Source organism: Perna viridis, chromosome 7 (assembly GCF_037379345.1).
Source record: "Perna viridis isolate PV_CMFRI_1.1 ecotype Kerala chromosome 7, ASM3737934v1, whole genome shotgun sequence".
Taxonomy (NCBI): domain Eukaryota; kingdom Metazoa; phylum Mollusca; class Bivalvia; order Mytilida; family Mytilidae; genus Perna; species Perna viridis.
Window position 1 is genome coordinate 19626513 of NC_142451.1, and position 27852 is coordinate 19654364.

General features: G+C 31.7%; 1 protein-coding gene across 9 annotated transcripts in view; it reads right to left on the reverse strand.

Moving 5' to 3' along the window:
- LOC148611703 (thrombospondin type-1 domain-containing protein 7B-like) overlaps positions 1–27852 on the reverse strand; it is a 173022-nt gene that overhangs the window by 133056 nt on the left and 12114 nt on the right. Inside the window, exons 1-2 of one of the 9 annotated variants that reach the window (XM_088592512.1) lie at positions 19930–19988; positions 16082–16220 (exon numbers count right to left, since the gene is read on the reverse strand). The exons of 5 other annotated variants lie outside the window; for them this stretch is intronic. The gene's annotated coding sequence lies outside the window, so the exon portion shown is untranslated. Of the gene's footprint in view, positions 1–6396; positions 6557–15995; positions 16014–16081; positions 16221–19929; positions 19989–27852 lie in introns of those variants that run through there. 3 more of the 9 variants (XM_088592511.1, XM_088592510.1, XM_088592507.1) reach the window with 3 other exon arrangements.

Here is a 27852-nt window from a genome sequence, read left to right on the forward strand (position 1 = left end):
CCTTAGTATGACCACAGAGAATAAAGCTAATGGCCTCCCAAATAAGGTAGGCCACCACAAGGTCATAAAGACAATCTATCTTGAACTTTGAGTACAGTTAAAAGATCAATAAGTACTGCACATGTGTTAAAACATATGACTGAAAATAATACATTCACCAAATTAAGACATGTCTGAATGAAATCCTGTTTGATACTTTCTAAACACATTCCAAACCATTTTTTGCATGGAACAATTTTCCAATAAAAGTTAAAAGTCTAAACAGTTAAATGACTTGTACAGACCCTCCAGAACTTAATAAATAAAGTTTACACTACAGTAAGACAGGCTTATTCAAAACAATCTAGAAAAAGTCAACTTTGAGACGATGTTTACATCTTTTCCTTGACTTTAATTAAACTCACATTACTGGTTATTTGAGATCAGCAGCACTTTTCTGAAATTGTTAAAATATTACACTTATATAATTCTAAAATTTAACATCAAAAGGATATTGATGATGAAGAGGATCAATCTCATATGTGATATTAATTTGACCCTTTCTGTAAAGAGTACAAATATTGATAAACAACTACAAAGTACATTGTATAATTTATGGCTAACTCAATGCTTTTGCATCAATCGTTTTGAAAAGAATTGCAATGGTCTTGTAAACAAAGAGTTGCACATATGTAGTATGGAAGCTATTGAACTAGTAGGAAATATGTTTGAACAAATATATAATTATAAAAAAAGGCCTGTTAGTGACTCCAGTAAAATCAACTAGCCACTGTCAAATCCACAACTGTCACCTCTGAATCTTAAAAAGACAATACAGTTATCTACTAACTGTACTAGATACTTGATATATCTATATTGTAGCAACTATCATCACTGATACACAAAAAAATGTTAACTGGTTGAATCGATCAAGGAGCATACTAAAAGATGGATTAAAAAAACAATGTGTACTTATAAAGCTATCAAGGAATATACTGACAGATAGATAAATCTAAAGGCTCTACAGAGCCTGAATCGCTCACCTGGCCTGATTAGTAAATAACAAAAAAAAAACATAAAAAAGAGAAATAACTCCAGCATGTATTAACAGATTAACATAAAAAAATTGACCACAGATAGTTCTCATGATGCTGAACACATACCATGCTCCAGAATTTTGCTTAACCTAATGATTCTGGAGATATATGTGAAAAACTTCTGTCTGGTGCTTATGTTCTATTTTAGTAATGGCACCATGTTATTCGACAGATCAAAAAGCATCACATCAATTCTATGCAAGGGACATTCAAACAAAATTTGGTTCTAATTAGTCTCGGTGTGTCAAAGGAGAAGAGTTTTGAACAACAGGCTCCCAGGAACCTGAATCACTCTCCTGGTTATTTTTTTTCTCTTTCAAGGACAATAACTCTAACAAGGGAATGTGTGACGATTTTGACTCAATGATAACTTTAGTAGGACATATCAGAAGTATCATGTCATCAACTGAAAGTTTCATTCTATTATAATTTTCAAGATATTGGCTAAAAACAGCTAAGAACATAATTTTGTTTGCCTTTCATGGGCAATTACTCTAACAAAGAGTCATCCAACAAGTTTACTAACATTTGTAGGTCATATCATAAGGATCATTTCAACAATTAAATGTTTTATTCTATCTAACATAGTTTTCAAGATAATGGCTAAAAACTGTAAAAAAAAAAACCCATTATTTTTTAACTTTCAAGTGCAATAACTCTTACAAGGAGATGTCTGACAACTTTGATCCCTGAAGACCTTAGTAGGCCTTATAATAAGGATCATTTCAGCAATAAAAAGAATTTGGCAAAACCTTACAGTTTTTGAGATATATGCAAAAAACTACTGTCTGACTCCTATGTATTATTTTTAGTAACAGCAGCCATGTTTTTTAACAAATCAAAAATCTCCACAACAGTTGTATGCAGGATACCACAAGAAATATTCATATCAAAATTAATTCCAGTTGGTCAAGTAGTGTCAGAGGAGAAGATTTTTGAAAGAAATAACATTAAAAATAGCAAAAAAAATGTAGAAAAAGGGCAATAACTCCAACATGGCTAACCAGATTAAAATGAAAATTTGATCACAGACAGATCTTATCATTCTTAACACTTTTACCCAGTCAGAATTTGGCTAAACCTAACGCTTTTGGAGATAAATGCGCAAAACTAGTGACTGACCCTTATCATCAATTTTTAGTAACAGTGGCTATGTCTTTCCACAAATAAAAAATCCCTATATCAGTTCTATGCAGGATACCCCAAGGAACATTCATACCAAGTTTGGTTCTAATTAATCATGTAGTTTCAGACGAAAAGAGTTTTGTATAATTGTTAATGGCGACAGATGACAATGTCAACGACGACAACAGCGGATGCCAAGTGATGGCAGTAGCTCACATGGCCTTTGGTCAGGTGAGCTTAAAATTGATAATGACGACAATGGATGCCAAGTGATGGCAAAAGCTCACATTGCCAGGTGAGCTAAATAAATGGTGTACTTGTAGGATCCCTAAGATCTATCAAGGCATGTACTTCTAAATGGATTAAAAAAAGTGTATTCCAAGAAACTTCCAACCATGAGGTGTAATTTTTTAACTTAGAAAAAAAAAATTGATAACTAAAACTCAATGCCAAAAAGCTAAAGGAGCATCATACATCTTAATGTGTTAAAATCAAGGTATTACATAGTTGCATATTCTTTTTGAAATTTTGTACAATCTTGATTGGAAATGCCCTGCATGTGCTTGTGGTAAGACTCAACAAAATAAAAATATAGCACCAGAAATGTTCAATATCAATTCATTTAATCAGACCAATACATCTACAGCTAGTTCTCTTCCCTAAGGAAGTTCTCGACTTTTCTTTTTCATGTAATCTTTATTTTGACAGAAAAAATATCTATAATTGAAGAATTTCAGGAAGTACCTGGAAAGATCAGATTTCAAAGATGGCATATTTTTTTTCTCAACAGTACAGAATCAAAAATGACATAATAGTCTGAAAAAAGAAAAACACTGAGACTCTGAATGATTTAGTAGAAACATTTTTTATCTGTAAAATGAAGTTAAGGCAAATATGGACTACAAACAATTAGAGACCATATCAATAAGACTTCTCATTTAGAAATATTTAATCAGTGTGTGCTAATATTTACCAAGGAACAGTAAATTTGAAGAGAATCTATCACCTAACTGATAATACAAGACCAAATAAAACTCAGACTTTTTAGTTTTTGCTGTTAAATAATGACTTACTCAATTTATGGACGAAAAACATATGACGGATATTTGTACAAGTAGTCTGTTGAAATACCCCATATTTTAGAAATTATTATGCCACTGAGTATCTTCAATATTATATCATTCCTTAGAATGCACTGATAGTTAACTCCTAATAAAACATTTGAAAAAGACAAAAATGATTTCACTGTAACTGATCTATCTAAGTATACATACAGATGACTACTCAGTGGCAGATCCTGAGATACTGAAAACAGAGAATTCCAATGGGGTTCAAGATAAAAGGGGGGCTAGGCCTTTATTTGCTCATTTTTGCTAAAATTTTGCCAGAATTTTACAAAATCTTTCCAATGAAAAGGGGGTTCTGACCCCAAGAACCCACTCCTTGGTTCTGCAACTCAGGCATTACAGGTGGATACCCATAACATTACAGAAGCTTCCAGCACTAAAAATTGATTTTCTGAACAGAAATAGAAGACTTTAATGGAAACCATATTAGTAAATATAGAAGTTACTGAAAACATGTAATATTGTAAATAATTGAAGTTTTTGGATAATTGTATAATGTGAATTAATTGGATTGCAGTATGATGAACATTCATGTTGACCATTTTGTGACAGAAAATGTCCAAAAAGACAAATTTATTGGTTTTAAGAACAGTTTATTTTATTCAATGTCAAACTGAGACATTATAAGAGCAAAGGTGGTGGTAACATCAACAGAACAAGATGTTTTTAATCAAATAACAATATTTACATGTCATGTCTTAGAACCAAAACTATACCCACCCCAGAGTATAATATAAGCATGCCAATATTTATGTATTCATCAATTTCTATGAGGAGTTTATTTGCACAACAAATCGAGTGCATTATTGAACTTCAAAGATAATAGCTAACACCTGTGTGCAATGGAAATGATCATCAAAAAGATTTAAACAAAGCATGTGTGCCTCATTACAATCTCCACTGTTTATGCACATGGCTGCATCTAGCAATGATTACTATGCAACAAAGTTACATAGAGACTTTTAGACTTGAAAATTAGGATTTAATGAATTAACTATGACTAAGATATATATGTAAGCCAACTAAATGATGCTTAGTAAAACACTTCAAAATAATTCATCCAAAATGTTGTTTGACAATTTCACATGTATTTTTATGTTTTCATTAAGCTATAAATCAAACAGTAAATAACTAAATTTCAAATTGTTAATATACTCATGTTTTCTTCTTATCATCAGTACAATTTTTCCTGTTTCAGTATCCAACAGCACTGGATTATCCTTTTTCATGAATATAAATTATTTTCATAGCAATATACCCCACTCCCCCCACACAATGCAAAATTATAAGAGAGTTTTTTTAAAAACTAGTCTCTCTTGCTATATATCATAGTAATTATTTCTAGTAAAAAAAAAGTTCCTTTTTCATGAATAATAATTATTTTCATAGCACTATACCCCTTCTCCCCACACAATGCCAAGTTATAAGAGAGTTTTATAAAACTAATCACCCTTTCTATATACTGTTGTATTAATTTCTAGACAGAAAAAAGTTTCTTTCAAAATAATTCACAATTTGCCATATCAGTATATTAAAACTTTTTTATTTTAAGTTATGCAAATTACAGTATAAAATTTACTTTGGTAGGTTTTATCAGTAAAACCATGTGACAGGTTTTGTCATATTTAAAATACAGTCAATATAACATATGTTGCCTATATTTAATTGTTCTGATCTTTATAAAAGCTGCACATTTTATTGGTTACTTTGGATAATTATTCTATTGATAGCTTTTTTAAATTTTGTAAATATTAAAAAAAAAATATCACTGGCATCAATCATCTACATACTTTGTGAAATGGCTTTGTTTTCATAGACTTTTGAAAAACAGTTAAACATGTGGATGGAATTTGACAATAAATGTACTCAACAGAAAAATTGATATTTTGTATAGGAAGTCTAAAGTCATGACTGAAGGCTTCCAGTGCTATCCCAATATATTTAAAATTCTATGACGGAATAGGCAGAAATAAAGGATTTTGTCAATGATTTTGTCCACCATATCAGTATTGACATCATATGAGTTGGAAGTGTAAGTACATGTATAGCTCCATTTAATTTAAATCACAAGGTTTGCCTTTAATTCATGTCACAATCATTCTTCTTTGCTTACCAGAGGTGGATTCAGTGGGAGGGTGTAGGGGGTGTGCACCTCTCTTTTAATTGAAAAATTTGTCATTTTCATGTGTAAAATTGACAAAAAAATGGCAAATAATGTCCTAGCACACCCCTTTTTCTGAGGAATCAAGGCTGGCGTCCCTCCTTTTCAAAGTGTCTGAAACCACCCCTGCTTACTCTTCCAAGTTCCTTTTGTTTGTCTGTTTGTTGGGGTTTAACGTCCGAGCAGCAATATTTCAGCTATATTCAGACAATGAACATGAAATGGATGATAAAATGAACATGAAATGAAAAAAAGAAAGGATGGGTCACAAGGATAATAGGGTTGACAAATTTTGATTGCCAATGGAAAAAGGGGGGATGGGTAAGGTTGGGCAATTTAGCCTCCTGTGGCGGAGCGCAAAGGTTCCTACTCCTATCGAATACCACAGCAGGGTTCTTTAACGTGCGAGGAACGTGGCATCTTTCCCAACACGGTGCACCACTATGGTTTGCGGTCAGGTTTTCCGTATTATAGCCTGACAACCCCAGCATGTAACACGCCAAGGGTACCCCATTCCACCACATGGGGCACACATCCCAGTTGCTCTGTGGGCAGAGCGCCTAGCCCCCGGCTAGGTTTCTGAGCACTATTTAGTCGCCTTATACGACAAGCTTAGTGCTGCTGCAGGCCTATTCTTTTAACACCCGGACCTGCACGGGGCTCCAAGTTCCTGTTTTATTCAATGCCAATAAAGTTATTCACAAGCATGTCTTTATAATCAAAGACAATTTTCAAATCATACAGCTAGGAATTTATCCCAAAATGTGAATGCACTTCGCAAGAGAGCCGCCTTAGAAGTGGTTGTTTAGTCTAATAATATTACCACAATTGAGTACGAAGTATGATCTTGAACTAAAAAAGAACAGAAAAAATGCATGCTGAATTTAAATTAAAAAAAAACACTTACTTCACTGTGACATCCAGTAAGGCCTTGTATAATCCATAAATTTTATATAATTGTACAATTAAATGAAACAGATAACCGTAATTACAGTCCACGATAAAAAAAGTGACTTCAACAAAATGTCAACAGCTGAGTTGTGTCATCACTACTTAATCCTGGGTATTGATAGCCAATTAAAGGGGGAAGCGTTCAAGCATGAAAAGTTATTTCACTCTTTACAGTGACGAACTGAATTATGCATGATGAGCATTCTACCGATGAATATTCATTCTGATGCTAATTGTTCTATTCATATTTTCGACAAAATAGTTCTGTAATATGGCAACTTGTACAAGGGGAAAGTTTAACATTGAATTACCCTTAATCTGGTCTAATCCTCTATAGTAAATTACTTTTGAAGTACAGACAGGTAAAGAGAAGTAAGTTTGACTATTGTTAAAATACCCTTGATAAAACGATGATACTCTATTGATGTTTTATAACAGTACATTAATGCATTTTTACACCTGATGATGTAATAATGATTCTAAAGCTATTAATCGTCACTGGAACACATATTTATACCACTTCCGAAATGAGTTTTACACAATAGACTGGCTTTTCTATTTTATTCCATTTAATTCTTGTTTTCCTACCAATAAAAGTTTTGACACGATTACATGTAGTTTAGGTAAACAGGAAATAAAGTTTTAACAACTTTTAACAAAAGGGCTAATAGGAATTTGACAACACTTTATTTTCCTTTATGAAATGGAAAGTATTTAATTTGAATAAAAGATGCCATAAAAATATGGAAATGGGATTCATCTAAACATTTATCTACTTTACAAGTATAAAAAGAACATGAGAATGTGAATCATCTATGAAGCAGACATTAAAAATACTTAACAGCATGATCAGTACAGAGGTTCATACTTAAATGTTAATAGTTTACTGTAAAATTCTTATTCACCCTTGCAAATATAATAGGGGTTGAAAGATTTTATTGATACACTTTGCCCTCAATGTTTTCATAAAAGACTGCTGAAGGATTGTTCATTTTCTCTTAACTAGAAGATATTGTAATAAGAAAATCTATTTAACTCAAGTCTAAGAAAAAAAAAAAGGATGTTTAATTTCAAAGAACAAAGACTACTTTTGTATAATTGAACAAGATAGACATTTTGAATCAGAATCAAGCCCATTTGAGCTGGGCTATCCTAATTCATATTCCACACCAAAACAGATAAATGTATTGTTTACAAAATTATGAAAGATTTCATCCTACATTACCTGTAATTAACCTTTGTTAAATGTACATCAGATCATACAGACATGCATATGCTTTCTGTTTTGAAGTCTGGTGAACAAGGCTATATTTTGTTTCATCCATTAATACCTGGTAACTGTATTGCTGCAATGCCAAATGGTTTTATTTGAAGTCAGAATCAAAAGCTCTCCTGGATTAAAAAATCAAAGTGCTAAAAGCACTGGGGGTTGATTCCGGTAAAGAGTGCTGAAAGGAAGGACATCCAAAATTCTTGTCATTAAGAAACAATATAACTTAAAATTGATTCAGAGTTGAATAACTAATCTTACAACACCACTTTTTTATTCAATATCTTAACCATTTGAATGCCTATTAATTACCCTATTTAATTTCTAAAGCTGGAAATAAATAACTATTTACAAATTGTTATAGAAATTCAAGTTTTTGACAGAAAAAACGAATTCAATAATTTGTTTAATAAAATGGTTAAATTGTCATAACTGGATATCTGTTTCATAGTTAAGCCTGATTTCATGCAGGATCCATTACAGTACTTCTATGAATCACTTCCATGAATCAATAATAAAAATCTCAGCAATCAAATTATCAATTGACAATATCTAATTGATTGAAATAAGCTCCCTCCCTCTTACAAGAGAAAACAGAATAACAGAATTAAAGGTTATTATATCATTATTAGAGTTTAATCCTGTTAATACAATTTGTTTTTAACACCTTTTATATTTATTTATCACAGCCTTATATCATGGTGTCTAGGATTCAATATTCTTATCCAATTAAACAGGTATTAAGTCTTGTGCTTGAAAATGTTTGTTTACATAAAGATACCTAATAAACTGTAATTGTTTCTGAAAACCTTGACTTGTCCCAGGGAGATCATGCAAAGATTGTAATGAAAAGCTGCTGAATGTATCATCTTCGTCATTTAAAATCTTCTGTTATAAAATTAATTTCAATTTGTTTTCAGAATTGTTGCCTGTGCTAATTATAACATGTACTGGTGTCATACAATATTTTGACCCCTGTGAAATACTGACTGCAGAGTTTAAGTATCATAGCAAAATTTTGGCCCCCTTATGATAATTTGAACCCCCCTGTATGATTTTTTATACCCCCATGATATTTTGACCCCCCTACTGCAAGTTGAATAAAACAAAGATATTAAAATATCACAACAGGGGAGTTGAAATATCATATGAAACCGGTACTCAGTCAAATCCTAAAACTTTTTGCACGCCAATGATTTTTAGCTCTGCACCTTTCATAACCATATAAATCGTATATCATGTTGAACAGAAGTACCAAGTTTAATGATGATCAACCATATAATATAGAATAAAACTTAAATATAATTCTGAAAGATGGACTATTGAGTAAAGTAAGAGTAACCAAATTTGTGAGCTGACATGAGTCTTTATGTGTTGATTTTATAAGTAACAAAAGTTTCTGACACTTCAACAGTTTTTCTTTTCACAAGAAAACTAGAATTTTATAACAAAGAAAAATGTAAGTAAAGCTGTGTAAACTAGATATAACATGTTTACACTGACAAATCTATGAGAAAAGTACAATTATAATAAAAACAGAAACCTTGTATAAATATAGACACATACAAAGCTTCATTATGATAAAATGGATTATAAAATGTCCTGTAAATCTTACATATTTATATGATTTTATTTAAGAAATAATTCATGGAGGGGGGTAGATTTGTACTCTTTTTAACATGGGTACGGCATTTATATTCGATTATTTAACACCAAGAAGACGTCATATTAGAAATTTACATATTTTCATAATTTCAAGAAAAATCCTGCTTCAGAATAGTATATACTTCCTAGTGGCAGTTTCCAGTATTCTGATTGAAATCAAATCATGTTTTATTACACAGGGGATGATCCAGGAATTCAGGTAAGTGGGAGTAAATAGAATCAAAGGCCAAGCAAAGGGAGACAACCAATATTTGGGGGTGAGCTGTACATCAATTCCATCCTCTATGAATTGGCCCCTGTTACAAAATAATTTCCAATGTTGATATGTACATGCCATTTAATACCTTTCAGTGCACTGAGCTTTTAATTTTACTTCTAATAATGATACTAGTTAGCAGAGCTTCTAATAAATACAATATTTATTTCAGAAATTTCTTTTGCTACTGTGAAAAATTACTGCAAATCATTAGCCAGAAGTAACAGAATCAGCAACTAATTTAGCAACAGAACACAATAACTGATACTTTATATATTGGTTTACTTTTAATTATATAACTTATTAACTTGTAATGCTTTGATAAAACTTAAACATGAGGGTACATTTCCACAATACTTTTCTGTCAAATGGGGTGCTTTTCTGAAATAATTAAATCATTCAGTGAAGGACCCATGATACAAGTTGTTCATTGCTGCATTTTAATGCAGTTTAACAGCAAATTTGGTTCCATGGGGATATCAAATGCCAGAAAAATCTACATTCATTTGGCACAGGAATGATACATAATGTGAAATATAACGATTCTATAATCAGACCTACAGGGCAGTAGTTGAGCATGTGTGAGAAACACATTCAGAAGATTGGGACTAGGGTAGAACAAAAGAACTTTCTTTCCTAAAGTGTGCGGTTATAATGAAAAGGTTTATTTTTACAATGTACTATTCAACCATCATTTATATAAAAAAATTTGATTCTAATTATTATTCAGCTTGCATGCCAAATAGCAAAAAAACTTCATTTCCATTGACTGTGACAGTACTAAGTAGATAAATACTTATATTGACAAACAAAACTATTCAAACAACCAAGTCTCATAACAATATATTTCAACATTGTCTGTAAAGTCAAAGATATATCCATTAAAATATTAAAACTTAAAGACCTCCCAATTTGTTTTGATCTTATGGGAAAACTTACACAATTTTGATATTAAAGAAGTTCATGAAGTCCAGTCACTATTGTTGTGGACTGAAATAAAATTAAACCTACTGACTGCTAGATTTTTAAATTATATCACAGAAATTCAAATATTATTTCTACTTGAAATGACCTATTCTTATCTTTTGTTTATTTTTAAAAATGTAATTCAAGGATTAAGATCTGTCTTTATAAGCCATTTTAAGTATGGTCCAATGTTCACATTAAACCATTCTGACAAAATAGTTAAATACAAGGTCACATATTCAAATGCCATAAGGAATAGCAAAGAGTATGTATCCCAAGTTCATGTTACATATTCCCACAATTCAGACCTACACAGTTTGTTTTGTCTAAGAGTAATTTGAAGCCCATAATTAGCCCTCTTCATTAGTAGAGATTTTTGTCCATGTGGACAATGATGCTCAATGAAGCACTTTTTTATATAATGTGAATGGATATTATGAATATCTCAAAGAGAGAACAACCTGACCGGAGAAATGCATATCTTTTTTTTATAAAAGTTATGCATATGTACCAAGTTTCATGATGATGCAATACAAATTTTTTTGATTGAATAAAACAAACTTTCAAAATGAGAATGTATAATCCTCAGGCCTGACAAACAAGTGGATGGACTGACACAGAAACTGTAAATTTCTAAATCTAAAAATTCTTGACTAAATGTTTCAATAAAGCATATTACAAATCACTCTCAATCTTCATCACATTTTAAAGGAACAACTTCAATTGAAAGATGTAGGTAGTAAAACTTTCACCTCACAGAAAAAAAAAAATAACTATATGTTTACCTTATATAACTAAACATATTTTACTAGACCCTCAATAATATCTGACAACACCTTCAAATATCATCTATATATATACTTTATTGGATAGAAATAATGTTTGATGTCCATCTCTTTGATATTTTACCAAATGTTACTTTAAACTCTGTTTGTTCTAATCATGCATAAAAGCAATTTAGAGTCCTATATTTCAATTTTATCATTAGATATGCCAATAAATGAGAACATAGACCAGTATCATATTTATGGTACATACATGTACGGTAAGTAAAGAGAGTGTAGAACCTGAACCAATATTAATTCTGTACCAGATAACAATAACTGCTTCTTGCACAACGACCATGCACAACAATTTCATAGACAGTGAACCACGTTTATTCAGAAATAGTCAGGGGTGGATTTAGACACTTTGAAAAGGAGGGGTACCAATATTAAGCTGGGGTTCCTCAGAAAAAGGGAGTGCTTGGATATTATTTGCCATTTGCCAATTTTACCCATGAAAATGGGATACTAATCCCCTGCAGCCCCATCCCCCTGGATTCACTACTGATAGATTTTGACTACAAACTGTGTATTTGACTAGTATTAGTAGTGCTTTATGCTATATTGCAGCGTACTAAAAATATCAGTTATTTCAAATACAATAGTTATGACAGAACATTTCATCTTATCCAATCTGGTCCACTGTGATATTTTGTCTCAACTTCAAAACTACCCCTATTCTGTATAGATCGATGTAATGTAAATAATATGGCTATAACAGGATTCCACTGGAGTAACTATAATATACAACAAAATAGGTTACACAATACATGTATAGATCATTCAAATACATGTATATATCATTAAAACAACTAATTTCATGTTCTGATTTTGTGTCCACTGAATCATTCATTACCAGTTGATTACTGTTACTTTTTGCGATTGCTAATTTTCATGGATTCTCTCAAGTGAAAATATTGGCGGGTATCAATTTTCACAGTATAAAAAATGTTAAGCATTATATTTTACAGGTTCTGTTTTTTTTGCGGTTTTCTGTCAACCATTAAAATAGCAAAAAAATTAATATGTTTATAGTAATTTCTGCTTTGCACTAGCGGTGACACTCAAGACCAGTTCATAGAAGAAACAGTCTTCTGAAAGACCGGAAAAAACTACTTCATCACAATATGTACAATTTCTTGACAACAAACCTAACAGACATGGACATTTTTTTAAAAGGTACACATTGCACATGCCAATTTTAGGAAAAAATGAAAAATAGATAAAAATCTTTTAAAAGTTCAGTACATTTGAATTTCACACAACAAATCAGGTAAAATAGCCAGTAAATATAAAACTAAGAAAGGATAAAACTCAGACAAAAGACAGAGCCACCAATACCCTATACAACGACAGATCAAATACTTCAAAAAACTCCAAATCAAATTATAAAGGTACAAGTCATTTCAAAAACTTGAGAGAAACAAGTGACAAATTTAAACTATTTGTGAGACAGTAAATGTCAAGAGAAATACTTATCAGCATCAGAAAACCCCTAAAGACTAAATTCTATTCATGACAAACTGGTTTCAAAATTCTAGAAAATCAAGTTATGCAAATGATATGCAAATCACTGGCAGACCATCTGATAATAAATGTCAAATGTTTTAAAGAATTGAGGTTCCCATCAATTATCCCACAACTGTCTGCATGCTGAAGTCATTTTATATAACTTTAGATGAAGAATGAATTTCATCACAGCTAAGTGAACGAGTTTAAAACCTGCTTGCACTTTTAAAATATGCTTATATCACATTTTAAAGCTTTCAACTACAGTAAATCTATTGCCATACCAATGTATGTTAAGGGACCATTTAATATAAAATAATATACATTATAGAGTAAGATTGAATAAAAGATAAAAAACTCTAGTACACAAGTATTAAAACAACAGTAACTGGTGAAGGCTAGTAGTAAATACCTTTAATGCTAATAGGAAGTGCTTCAAAGCTCTTAAAACCACAGCCATGCGTAAAAAAAGTGATAAAAACATGACCAACATTTTGTGCAACATGTAGGCTCCGTCTATTCAAAAATATAAAGAAACTAGTCCTATTAGAATCAAAATAAATCACGGAAACTCCATTTTATCATTGTTTTACCACGGGCTGGCCATTTATGTCGTTATATAACCCCTTGTTATCGCTCAGGGTAAAACAATGCGACATAAAAGGCCAGTCTGTGGTAAAACAATGATAATGGAGTTTCTATGATTTATTTCTTAATTAATTTTCATAATATTATAAAAATGGAGGATAACTAAAAAAAAAAGAAAAAAAAAACTGGGAAATAATGTCTTAAAACTACAACCAACATTTTCACAGCAAAGCTTATAACCTTACCTGAAACAGATGGAAGAATGAATGAACTTTAATGGTTACCATTAAAAAAAAACAAGAAAAAACAAGAAAAATTGCGTAAAGAATATCCCCCCTAACTACTTCCCACCCAGTAATCATATGGTCAAGTTATTAACAAAATGGTCAAACAGGAAGTTAAGTTTGATTTTCTAAAATCAATGGCATATTATCAAGCTCCGGAACATTGTCTAACATGGCAGTCAGCCTTCTAAGAAAATGCAAGAATCTTGCAAAATTGGGAAAAAGTGAAATGACGTTATCTGATTGCATACGTTTTATTTGAAAAGTGTCCAATAATTTCAAAAGGCCTGTCTGAAGTAGTTAGTAAGATATGAAACAAACTTCTGCCCCAGCATGGAGCTTGGTTACTAATATAAAACTTAAGACAAAATACTAAATGATTGTGATAAGTAGTTGTTGAGAAAACTGTAATGGAAAACTTGTCAATGGACAGATGGAGGAAAGGAAGGCTGGACATCATGATCACTATAAGCCTCCCAAAAAGCAGAGGTTATATCCATTTTGAAGAATGGTAACAATATTGTCTTTCATCGTTTCTTAGTTTTAGAAATGATAAAATGCAGGGATATCAATAGAGGCAGTCAACTGGCAAAATTGGACATCTCTTTTAAAATTTTCATCAGTTGACCTGCTACTTTTTCCTTTTTTTCCCTGCTACTTAAAATACAACTGACATTCCTGAAATGTCTCACAGTATGACAAATTTTGATGGTACAATTTATGGAAATAAGTAAACTGTATAAAAAATGCTATTTATATTTATGTTAATAAAAAAATCCACTTTTCATCAGAATCAACAAAAGGCAAAATTCAATGGTGAAGAAAAGGCATCAATTCTATACAAACTTTAGCAACACAAGCATGACACATTTACCTTATCAACTACAATATATTGGCGATCAATTACAATGTACTGCCAAAAGGGTTGTTTTAAACTTGCAAATGATGAGAGGTTGCCTAAAACTATTGTATAATCTAAATTACTTCAAAAAGCAAAACTGCAAAATTGCCAAACAATTTCTGCCTGATTACATTAACATTAAATAAAAAGCCACTAATGAACAAAAACAACAGCTTTCTCAGACAAAGCAATTACCAAAGTCATTAAATTTACACCTCAAGTGGAAAAAATTCAATTCGTAAAATAACAAACGCAGGCAACTTTTAATTCCTTTAATGGTGATATAGTTTGTCATTTAAATACTGTAGAAAAAACTCAGCATCAGAGATAAGGTTAAAGATTGGCTTTAATATCTGAGAACATTGCTTTGTTTCATGTTAACTACAGTGGCTGTTCCACAATCTGAGAACATTGCTTTGTTTATCTTATCTTCAGTGGCTGTTCCACAATCTGAGAACATTGTTTTGTTTTATCTTTACTTCAATAGCTGCTTTTCAGTTTGAGAACGTTGCTTATTTAGTTTGTTTTCAGTTGCTTCTTCACAATCTGGCAATAATTTCTACATGACACTTCTTTAAGGAAGTAAAGGCACAGAAAAGAAAGTCATTTTATCATAATTTTTGAAGATTTTGATCCCTAAAAAGATGTTATTAGTTTTATATGCAAGACTTTGAGAAATGTAAGCATGAATAAATGACTGGTACATAAAGTCATAATCAGCTGAGGAGGTTTGTAAAGAATCCAGGGGGGTCCATATTTTATGAAGGGAAGGCATAATTATGGCAAGGGGTGTGGGGACCACATTCAGATCCAAAGTGGGTCCAGGGCAATGGTCAGGGATGTCAGGGGCTTAGCCCCAGGATTCTCCTGGTATTTATGATTTAGCATAAAATCATGAAGTAGCCAGATTGATGAATTTCTCTCTCCTTTAGATTAAGTCCTGGTTATGTTGAACAATACTAGAAAAACAAAGACTGAATATTGAGTTCTGTTGTTCTAAATCTTGTAGGCTTTAAAGTGGAATACATGGCTGAATATGAAAAATTGACTTCATTGTACTACTAAAGCAATCATATCACTGTCTAGTCCCAGTAGGTAGGAATGCATGTTATATAAATCAATATGGTGCTTGATCTTCATTGCAAAATGCAGGTCTATGTCATTTAGTTACACACCAATGGATATTGAAACAATATGACATTACCGAAGGTATCCTGATTGTAAGTAAAAGCTATATATCTCTTACTAGTATGAAAAGTACTTTAATGCAAAACATAAAAAGAAATGCTGACCGACTCTTATTTTCAATGAATGGTTAGATTATAGTAGATTCATTAGAACCATTTTATGTGGATTTCCCATGGCGTAAGTCAATTACTTTATAATGATCCAGTTTAATGTCTGTGAACAAATACAAGAAGCAGAGCATTTAGATGATCCTTCGTCATGCTGCATCTCAGATCATTTTGGTCAACTTAAGTAATAAGTTAGTTGTTTCAGTAGAGCCTGATGTGATACTGCAAGTAAAAAGAAAACTTTCATGATGTTTGAAGTCTAGTAAAACCTTACATCAGTTAAGTTTGATGTAATTGACTCTGGTTTGTCCAGTTAGTTTTTAACAACTTCCAGATTCTCATCTCATGCCTGAATGTTTTGGTTGAGGCATATCATCATAGTAATAATCATAAATATCATTCTTCATCTGATGGGAGATAAGGTGAACTCAGAGAAGGCAAAATTACAGGGCACGGACAACAGAGATATTCTCTTGACCTCAAGTTGCTGAATTAGCTCATCAAAATAAGGTAAGTAGATTGCCCATTTAAAGTATTTTTTATCTGATGTAGAGGGAACATTATAACAATTGGTCAATCTAGCACTGTGCAAAATAAAGGTTTCATACAAAAATATACATATTTTCATATTTGGGGGGAGCAGAATCTAAAATAAGACGTGCACAATGAGAACATGTAATAAAGATTCTGTGAAAGTTTCATGCAATTTCATTCAGTGTTGTAAGAGGAGTTATAAATAAGAGATTGATCCCTCTTGTCACCATATTAAAAAATGACAAAGTCCATGTTCTGCTATCGGAAATCCTTAAATCAATTTGAATCAAAATCTAAAATAAAAAGTGCACAATGGGAGCATGTTATAAAGATTCTGTGAAAGTTTCATGCACTTTCATTCAATTGTGTAGGAGGAGTAATAAATAAGAGATGGGTATCCCTTGTCCCCATATTCAGAAATGACAAAGTCCATGTTTTGCTATGCAAAACCCCCAAATTTATTCAGATCAATATTTAAAATAGGAGGTGCACAATGAATGCATGTAATAATGATTCTGTGTAAGTTTCATTCAATTCCATTCAACAGTGTAGGAGGAGTAACTGATATGAAATCCCTATCATTATATACCCCCACTTTGCAAATGGGAGATATAATAATCTAATTGTTCTATTTATAAATGACTGATAAGTGGACAATATGATGTCAGAATGATCAATATCATAATATCAGCAGGTAGAGATAATATTGCTAAATTATGCATACCATGTGACCACTCGTAGTCCAATAAAAATATTGGAATTAAATCTGATATGAAATATTCCAAATTAATACACCATCACCATAACTATAAACATAATCTTGTAACCAGCAGTAAAATAAAGATTCACAAAATGTAATTTTTTAGACATTCAAAAACAATAAGCAGGAGTAGGGTACCCTTTATAGCCCCAACCAACAGAATCTGCAGCTAAACTGTCACTGAAACTGGATCTTCCCTGAACTAAAGCAATCAATTTCATGTTTAAACTGATTTATCAACTGGAATAGTCCTAAAGCTAACTTTCTAGCTGACTGCTTATTTCCTGAAAGTGGACCATTATTCTGTAGTTAATCACAACATTTTTGAGCCAGGAACCATTTAAACCAATCTTTAGCTTATAAATAAAACCTACAGGTTACATGGTAGTATGGATGGAAACTGGGTGAAGTTTGAAACCTCATTTATAACGTTTATGAAAGGTTAAAAAATATTAGTATTAGAAGTGGATTTTGAAGGGCAAGTGATAAGTATGAAAAGTCTTAAATAGTAATTTTAACCAAAAAATTCCAAATAATCTTACATTATTGTGTGGGAGATTCTAATTAATTTTGTGGGAGTCTCCCCATATGGTAATATGGGAGGGTAAACAGGTATGTGTTTAAAGAGAATTATTACAAGAGCAGCTATTGACCACTTTGGCCTCCAATTTGTAGAAAAGTGTCTTGAAGTTTTCTTTATATATCTTTCTTCAGTTGCTTTAGCTTGATATATAAAAATAGGATATGTATGATTGCCAATGAGACAGTCATCCACCAAATACCAAGAAATGAACAACTGAATTTCTACAAGTCTTCAATGATGGGAAAGCTCATAGTATTTTGGGGCCTTATAAAGCCAGTATAGTATGGGGTTTATACCATACTTGCTTGCTTTATAACACCCAAAAACAAATAAAGTGAAACTCTTCGTAAAAGACAAAAATCAACCTCATCCACAAAAAAACGCCAAGCATAAAACATGACAACAACTTGACTACAGGTTCCTGGCTTGGCACAGGCAGATAAAGTATGTGGCGGGGTTAAGCATGTTAGTGAGCACTCAACCATCCCACTAACCTGGTGCACTGGTGAGAAAATACAGCAATAAAACAAACTATAAAAATCTGTTGACTTTGGATCATGTTATTTGTTGTTTTGTCTTCAATAATCATTTTATTGCTAGAAATTATTACATAAGTAGTTCACATCACTTTTGTTGATGACTTCTACTAAATTTATAAAAAAAAACAAATACAATATAGTATTCATTGATACTTCGGCAGGTGTTTCTAGAAAGGCAGAGGACGCTTACTCTACCGGTGCACCTGGTCCATGCTGCCAGTTTTTAGTAGAGTCTGAGTTGCTCATTTGGTTTTGTTACTTTGTATGTATGATTTTAGTTACTTTACATTCTTTGTTGTGTATATCTGTTTTCCGTGTCTAGTCTTTGTCCCTGGATTACATTCTTTGGTTACCGCTATAACCGTGGTTCTCTTGATTACTCATTCATGAATGCTTCTCACTACAATTTTTAAGCTAACTCATATAAACCAAAAAAATGAAAACTTCAGTACAAAAAAAGCAATACAATAAATAATATTGTAAATCTGAACAGTAATCAAGTCACTGGGTACAAATACTTATAAAACTAATCATAAAAATAAAAATGGAAATACTTCAGAGAAAATTTATTTACTTATACTGCTATAAATTTAATATTTCTATTGATTTTTAAGGAAATAATATTATTATGTGGCAACAAGTTCCTCAATTCTGACAATCACATCAGACATCAAACTCTAGACTGTTTTACAGATATAGCTGTGAGACAAATGAAGTAAAATAGAGACTCTGAAAAGATGGTCTTAAAATAAAGATCACTACAATACATAAGGTAGTTCATCACCATTTTAGTTTAGAAATAAATGTTTGAATTCACAATGAAACAAACATTCTGAGAGTATTGCATGGCAATAAAAATCAACCCACAGGAAAAGTCTATTGATGAGAATAACATGCAAACTTCATGTACAATTTGCTGATGAGAAAAGTGCAGAAAACTGATTTTTTAGCATTAACTTTAAAATCCATAATCACATCATAGAACAAGAACACAAATTGAACTGTAACTTGTCATGGTAAAGTAATGTATCAAATATCAAATGTATATCTGTAAGTATGATGAAAAAATGTGTGAAAAACTGAGTTTTTGCAAGGGCCATAACTCAGCAAAATATTAACAAACAACTACAATATTAATATACTATTTGTAACTTGTCATTAGAAAGCAATGTGTAAAATACCAAATCAATATCCGCAAGCATGAATATAAAAGTGCTGGAAACTGATTTGCTTGGCAGACAGACAGACAGCCAGATTACAAACCTCTTCAGTGAAAGTGGTCTGTAGAGGACTTATAAAATGACTTTTGAAGGATAATATTTTGGAATACTAGTAAACATGTTTAGGTTCATAGCTTTTATCATAGTATATGGTTAAAAACAAATATATTTGACCCTCATATTCATCTGCATTATTGGTGATTGCTAGCTTTAAGTGATGAATAGTTTTGCACAATGTCCTGTTTCTTCACTCAATCAGAAATAATGTAAGAATCATAACTGACAAGATAATTACCTGCAAATAGCTTATGAAGAGGACCAAACTGTTGATCAAGATATCTTAATAATGAAATGTTCATGGGTCACCTTCACCTGAAAAATATTATCATTTCTAATGAGAAATTCCTTTTTGAATGAACCTTAAAACAGGTGGTATTTTTAATGATGCTAAGAGAAGACATGTTAGAGAAATGTAACTTATGTTCTCTTCCCCGACCTCCAAAAAATCAAGTCAAATTTTGAAAATTCCTTATTTTATAAAACTCTAAACACATGTCAAGCAAAACAGTTGCCTGTCAAAGATCAATTTAAAAGGTATACAAATACACACAACCCTTCTAAAAAAACAGCAACCAAGAACACTTTCTTGTGTCACAATTATTATTTTTCAGCCCTATTTATTGTGGATAATGTTTTTTTTTAAAAAGAACAAACTTTATTCTGATACTCCCAAGTAGTACATTCTGTAATTGTTCAATGGCTTGGGTGGTCAAAGTCTTCTGAATAAATAGTTACATAAGAGTACATGATACAACCATCACTACTTGTTTTAAGCCCCATACAATCAAAACACAGAAAAAAATGACAATCAGAAACTAAATGCACACGTGTTAATTTCACCCTCACATATAGGGGAACAACACCCACAAATTTAATGAAAAAATTAGCATCTCCCACATAAGAATGTAAGACTTTTGGAAGACTTATGGTTAAAAATTATTTATTTTTCAGTGAAAATACTTATTAATTTAATTTTTATATGAAAATGTGCTTAAATGTACAAAACTTCCTCATGAAACAGTTCTAGAAAAGTAATAGATATATATACTCCAACTAATCAAATATTTACCATATATATACAAAAGTTCTACAAATTTAATCATCAATGCTAGAAAATACATCAAAAGCCAAAATAGACCAAATCAGATATTATTACATTGCTATCTAATGAGAGCAAGGCAATAACTAAGAGGTCAAGTTAACATTCAGGACAAAAGGTTTTCTACTGAATGGAAGCTAGAGTGTCATTTTATGGTTGAAAGATGAAGATGAGATATTCCAATCACCCATCATTGAGATTGATGGAGACAATAAAACAGGCTTTATGTCTTCCTTTAAAAGTCAGAGTCCAAATATAATCAGTTTACCTTCTGGTATGACCACACACTTTGTTTAATCAGGATGACTATTTCTATCTATTGTACAGTGTAACCTGACTAATCTGTTAATCAGGATGACCATTTCTATCATTGTACAGTGTAACCTGACTAATCTGTTAATCAGGATGACCACTGCTATCATTGTGCAGTGTAATCTGACTAATCTGTTAATCAGGATGACCATTTCTATCATTGTGCAGTGTAACCTGACTAATCTGTTAATCAGGATGACCATTGCTGTCATTGTACAGTGTAACCTGACTAATCTGTTAATCAGGATGACCATTGCTGTCATTGTACAGTGTAACCTGACTAATCTGTTAATCAGGATGACCATTTCTATCTGTTGTACAGTGTAACCTGACTAATCTGTTAATCAGGATGACCATTGCTGTCATTGTACAGTGTAACCTGACTAATCTGTTAATCAGGATGACCATTTCTATCTATTGTACAGTGTAACCTGACTAATCTGTTAATCAGGATGACCATTGCTACCTATTGTACAGTGTAACCTGACTAATCTGTTAATCAGGATGACCATTGCTATCTATTGTACAGTGTAACCTGACTAATCTGTTAATCAGGATGACCATTGCTGTCATTGTACAGTGTAACCTGACTAATCTGTTAATCAGGATGACCATTGCTGTCATTGTACAGTGTAGTCTGACTAATCTGTTAATCAGGATGACTATTTCTATCTATTGTACAGTGTAACCTGACTAATCTGTTAATCAGGATGACCATTGCTGTCATTGTACAGTGTAACCTGACTAATCTGTTAATCAGGATGACCATTTATATCTATTGTACAGTGTAACCTGACTGATCTGTTAATCAGGATGACCATTTCTATCATTGTGCAGTGTAACCTGACTAATCTGTTAATCAGGATGACCATTGCTGTCATTGTACAGTGTAACCTGACTAATCTGTTAATCAGGATGACCATTTATATCTATTGTACAGTGTAACCTGACTAATCTGTTAATCAGGATGACCATTGCTGTCATTGTACAGTGTAACCTGACTAATCTGTTAATCAGGATGACCATTTATATCTATTGTACAGTGTAACCTGACTAATCTGAACCCTTTTAGACTTCAAAATGTGTCCAGTTTAGACAGGTGTTTGTTTTACCAAGGTTCAAATACTGTGAAAGTACTATTTATACTGTTTGAGGGGTACCAATTTTCTTGGTTTCGTAAGTCACCATGAATAGAAAAAAAAAGAACTGATATGGTGAAATGCAACCAATGCATCAGCATACAACCTAAATACTTTGAGAGATTATGGTCATTATGACTCATTAATGACCAATATTACCTGACTATGGACAGACAGGTGCAATCTGCAGTGGAATTAACCTAGTTTTATAAGTTAGGTCATAACAATCCCCTTTTAATAAAAAAATAGCTAAAAGAAAAGACTTTACCAAACATCTTTTCATTAATTTTAAATTGATTAGCAGAGAATGTTAAAGATACTTTAATTTACAATTATGAAGTACATGTATATACAAGGACAGGCTGATAATAGGAAACAGGCAACTAATAAAAGCTCTTCATAATTAAAGCTTTCAATTTAAAAGGCTTTTCAATGTAAAAGACACAACATTTTAAAATTCAATCTAAAATGTTTACCTTAATGCATATAAACTGCTTTAATTCATAATGTCCATTATTTAGAAGCAATAAAATATGTACAATTCTACAATATACACAATATTTTGCACTTTATTACTAACTACATATTTATGTTAAAAAGCTACCTGTCAATATAAATGTCTCAAGAATTATTTCACTGATAAGGGAAGATAGTTTTAATCCTGAAGCATTTAGCCTCTTGTTCATTGTATGGTGCATTCTGCAGTACAATTTATTTTCATTTAATCTCCACAATTGACTGGTAACTACTATGATTTGTTATTAACTATATCCAGTAGAATTAGAATTTAGTATGTATAAAGTGGATCACTATATTTAAGTGCTTAACATTTATAGCAAATTAATTCACAAAATTGGACAGTTGAAAACATTATTTTTGTCACTTTAAATTTTATTGTGATTTTAAAAGCATAGACCATGCAAAATTTTCGAAATCGGAATAAAAACAAAAGTCAATTTTTTTTTTTATGTGACTCCTTATAACTCGAAAAGCGTAAGAGATATCTGAAATCTGGTTGCATGATGAGGGCATTGCCCAACTTTGACCCCATATAACTTGAAAATGGTTCCAAATGCATCAAATCTGCTTATACATTTGTTTACCAAAATTAAAGCGACTTTTCAATATTTTCCTTGCATTAAATCCCACATGTGGTTCTTTCACAGTATGAAACATTGTTAGATGATTTTCCACAACAGCATGTGTAACAAATGGCACTTTATCTGTGGCAATTAAATTTCTATAACTCAAAGAAATGATCAGATTGCAATAAATGAATGAAGTGTCCAAAATTATAAAAAAAAATCTCTTACCAGGTAAGCATGTTTGATTTAACAGTCAGATAGAATTTCAGTCTATATTCTTCATTAATGAAGTGTGTAAATGCATTAAAATACCACTGATTAATTTAAGGAAAAAAATTCAATAAAATTGTTTAATACTTGAAAATTGCTACATAGATTTTTAGGCTACACCTTAAATAAACAGTTTGTGTTCAATAATATATGTATCTCTAAAATCCCATATATTTAACTTCCCATAAAGTACAAAGTTCTCTTTACAATACAACATGTTCTGTCTGTTTATCTTAGGAGTGTTTTTTAATAATAAATTAATGTTATCAATGAGAAAATCAAATACTTTGTCACATCTGCTTCATTTATTTACATGCTTTAATTCTAAAATAATCCTTGTAATACCAGTCTATACCAGGCGTAAGAATAAGAAAAAAAACTTAAATTTGGAAATACCATTTCAACTTCTACAAGAAATTGAGTTACAGTCAAACCTGCCTGACCTTAAAAGGGAGAGCAACATCATAGTTGTATAACACAAGTGTTATTTATGTACAGGTTAGGTTTACAAGGAATGTACTACACAGGTATATTTCAATCATGGTTTCTTTTTTACACAGATTATTGCAGAATAGAGGTGGTCCCATTCTTCAACTGACACAAATGAATGTAGGAATCCTGACCTTGTCCAAAAGTCAGGTTTAATTGTAGTAGTAAACAATGGAGGATCCAGGCCCATTGCCCACCTCTTGTTTTTTTTTTTTTTCTGAGGAAAAAATTGATTGCAATAATAGAAAATCACTAAAGAGTGATAGAGCATGCGGCTATACCCCTCCCTCAGTCATATCTCTCCTAAATTCTTCAATTCTTCTTTCTGCCAAATTTTACAATAACATACTGTCGAACTACCTTTTGTAAAACTGATTGGAGTTTTCTTTTTTATGGTATGCCTAAAATAAGACCACAGTTTTTGAACTTGTTGGTTAACATTTTAAGCAGGAAAAATTATGGGGGCCCCAGCAGTTTGTCAAAATAAACATAATGAACAGCAAGGCTTAAATATATAAAGGCAATGTATAAAAGATAAGAAAACAATATAAACAGATAACAGACAGACAGGAAGTTGATATTGACCTAATCTCAGATGTTGCCTATAATATTGCCATTGATTTAAACCAAGAGGTCAAGAGGTCAACATATAAGCAAAATATTACTGTTCCCTACATCTAAAATCATATCTGAAAATATGGCATACCTATATAAAGTTTTTGACAAAATATCAAATGGATGTGTAAGAAGTTATTTAGAATAGTATTACAATATTTGCAATGATGCACTAATCAAATGTAAAATGGTAAAACAATATTCCATCTTCTTCCAAATGAAGATCTAAAGCCAACAAATATAAATTTATTTTTTGTTTTTCCTGTTCACTGAAAGAATTGAGTGTGTCACATCTGTAAACTAGAAAAAAATGTAGTACCCAAATAACAATTTACTAAGAATATTAACAAATAAACAATACAATACAATGAAACAATATGTTGATCATTAACCAATATGTTTTAACAAAAAATATGAACAAATTAACAAGGAAGATAATCAAACAAAGTTAGCAACATCTGTCCTTTTTATTCAAATGCATTTAAAAAAAACAAATAGGAAATTAGCTACCATGCTGTGATGTTTTGAATACATTTAATCAATTTACAAATTAAATGAAGATCAAATGACAAGAAATCCTACCAATTCATCCTAATTGTCAAACTTACTTTGGCATTTGTAAATACCAGGGAAATATGAGACTGGTAAACGACTTGTTTAAATCACAGATAAACTGGACTTCATTGTTTTTCACAACTGATGTAACAGGTTGATAGCACCAGTACTAATAAGGCAGTAGTAGACTTGGTCAGGTTTCCAAAATATGGCTAAATAAATATTTTAACCCCATGCCAAGAATAAAACAAACTGGACAGCTTAAGTGCCATCATTAAGTAGAACTTTGAGCATTGACCTTGAGTGATCAGTTTTATTGGTATTTCTTCAGCAGGCTGTTGTCTCTGTATCTCCAATATAATAAATATTGTAAACACAAGCAAATGATTGAATTTCAGAGTTTTCCAGAAAGCTATATAGTAAATTGTTTTGGTTTTGTAGTAAATATTATCTTTTAAAGCTGACAAACCAAAATAGCTACTGTTGACGTCCATATTTTTGTATCAAAACTGAATATTTTGCATATAATTCTACAGAATCAAAGTGTTCATCAAAAGGTCAAGGACAGCAGCAGCAACTTTCACACAAGGTGGTTTGTTCATCAGTTTGGAATCCGAGGATCTGATTACTGGCTGATATTTTTTATAATGTATGAAGTCAAGTACACAGACTGAAAATTTCATGGAGATACTGAGACAAGAAATGAAATTTTTCAACATAGCATTATTTTAAATCTCTTTACACTTTCTTTAGAAAGAGTAATCAAGGGAACCAAGGTTATAGCGGTAATCAAAAGAATGTATTCCAGGGACAAAGACCAGACATGGAAAACAGACATACACAACAAAGAACATAAAGTAACTAAAATCATACATACAAAATAACAAAAGTAAATGAACAACTCGGACTCCACTAAAAACTAGGAGCATGGACTAGGTGCACCAATAGGGTAAGCATCCTATGCTTTTCTAGAACCACCTGCCGAGTTGCTCATAAAAAAAGTCAAGTCCGGGGTAGACAAACGAGGAAAGGAAAACTATGACCTGTTGAATAAATCAGTTTTCATGGTGCTGAGGGATACACCATAACAATCCACGAGTTCATGATGACGACCATAAAACTTCTGTAGTGATGACTTCAATCTTGTAGCAACATAACCCTGTTCCAGAAGCCTATTCGTTAGAAAATAGCCAACTCCATGTTCAGAATACAGAAGTGTCCAGACAGAAGCACTCGTGAATTATATCACTAGCATCCTATTTAAGTTTGGTTAAAAAGACAGGAGAAGAACTAGGTACAATTGTTTGTGATGAACAAATGGGCTGATGGTCTGAAAACCTATTTAGAAAGAATCTACTATCATTTAATACATATAAACTAATTTTGATACTGGGTATTAAGCAGAAAAGGAATTTTTAACAATGTGTTACTTAGATAATATATCACTACTTCCATCTTAATGTAAAGACTAGCATGATCTGAAATATTTTATTTATTTTATGCATTTGATTTGAACCCAAAATTTTTACCACACGCACTATTTTAAACGCTAGATTTAGTCCATTCACAAAACCCCATATTAAACCTAAAAAATTCAACACAATGTGCCAGATCATTTAGATGACATTTTAAATCAATGAAACAAAAACTATAATAACAGATAGGAATTTATAACACTGCCAGAACAGATCAATTTCAACCTAAAAGACCACCATAATTATACACCATCAGACCACCGATCACATTGCAAAATCATAAACACATTTCCACAGCTTGTGAAATAGGCCAAACAAGATTTACTCATACAGATAATTTCTAATGTTAGGCTGATGACATAATGGCTATAGAATTTCCAATTTTGTAGCAAATACATATTGTTAATTAGGCTTTCTACAGTTGACAATTTGTAACCCAATATGTAAATCACATCAGTTCAGACAAAAAATCAAACAAAGTAACACCTCCAAAAGCTGCTCTGATAGAAATTTTATACCTCTGTAATGGTCACAAATATGTCTCAATTACTTACGAACACTTTGTAGATGCCAAGATGAATCAGTCTGACTACTATAAATTGAATGATATCATGCCACATTTGTGTGTGATAAGGAAATAAAATTTTACTGAACTGAGCTGTACATGCATGCAGCCATTTGTTTGTTTTTTTACATCTATGAATTTGAACATTATTAAAAAGAAAGTTATATGTTTAGTATATGATTTTTTCTCTATTCATAAAAGTATAATTCTTCCATATACTACTTCTTTTCAGCTAGGATATTTAGTAGTATAGAATGATAAACACTATTAAGTATGGATTATGAAATTCAAATCCGGACTTGGTCTTCAAACATTTATGAACCACTCCTTATAAAATTCAGACACTGCCTAAGGTAAAGTGATTAATGATGTAGAAAAACCCATGGATCAGACTATGCTTTTACAGCCTACATATGCTTTATATTTATGTGACAATAGTTCTTTCCTTCTGTATTTATATCTGTACTTTTGAGAAAACCACAACTCAACCTCCCACTGAAATCTACCCAAACCAAATCAAGAACAATAACTCTTGCAAAGTGCTATTTTCATGT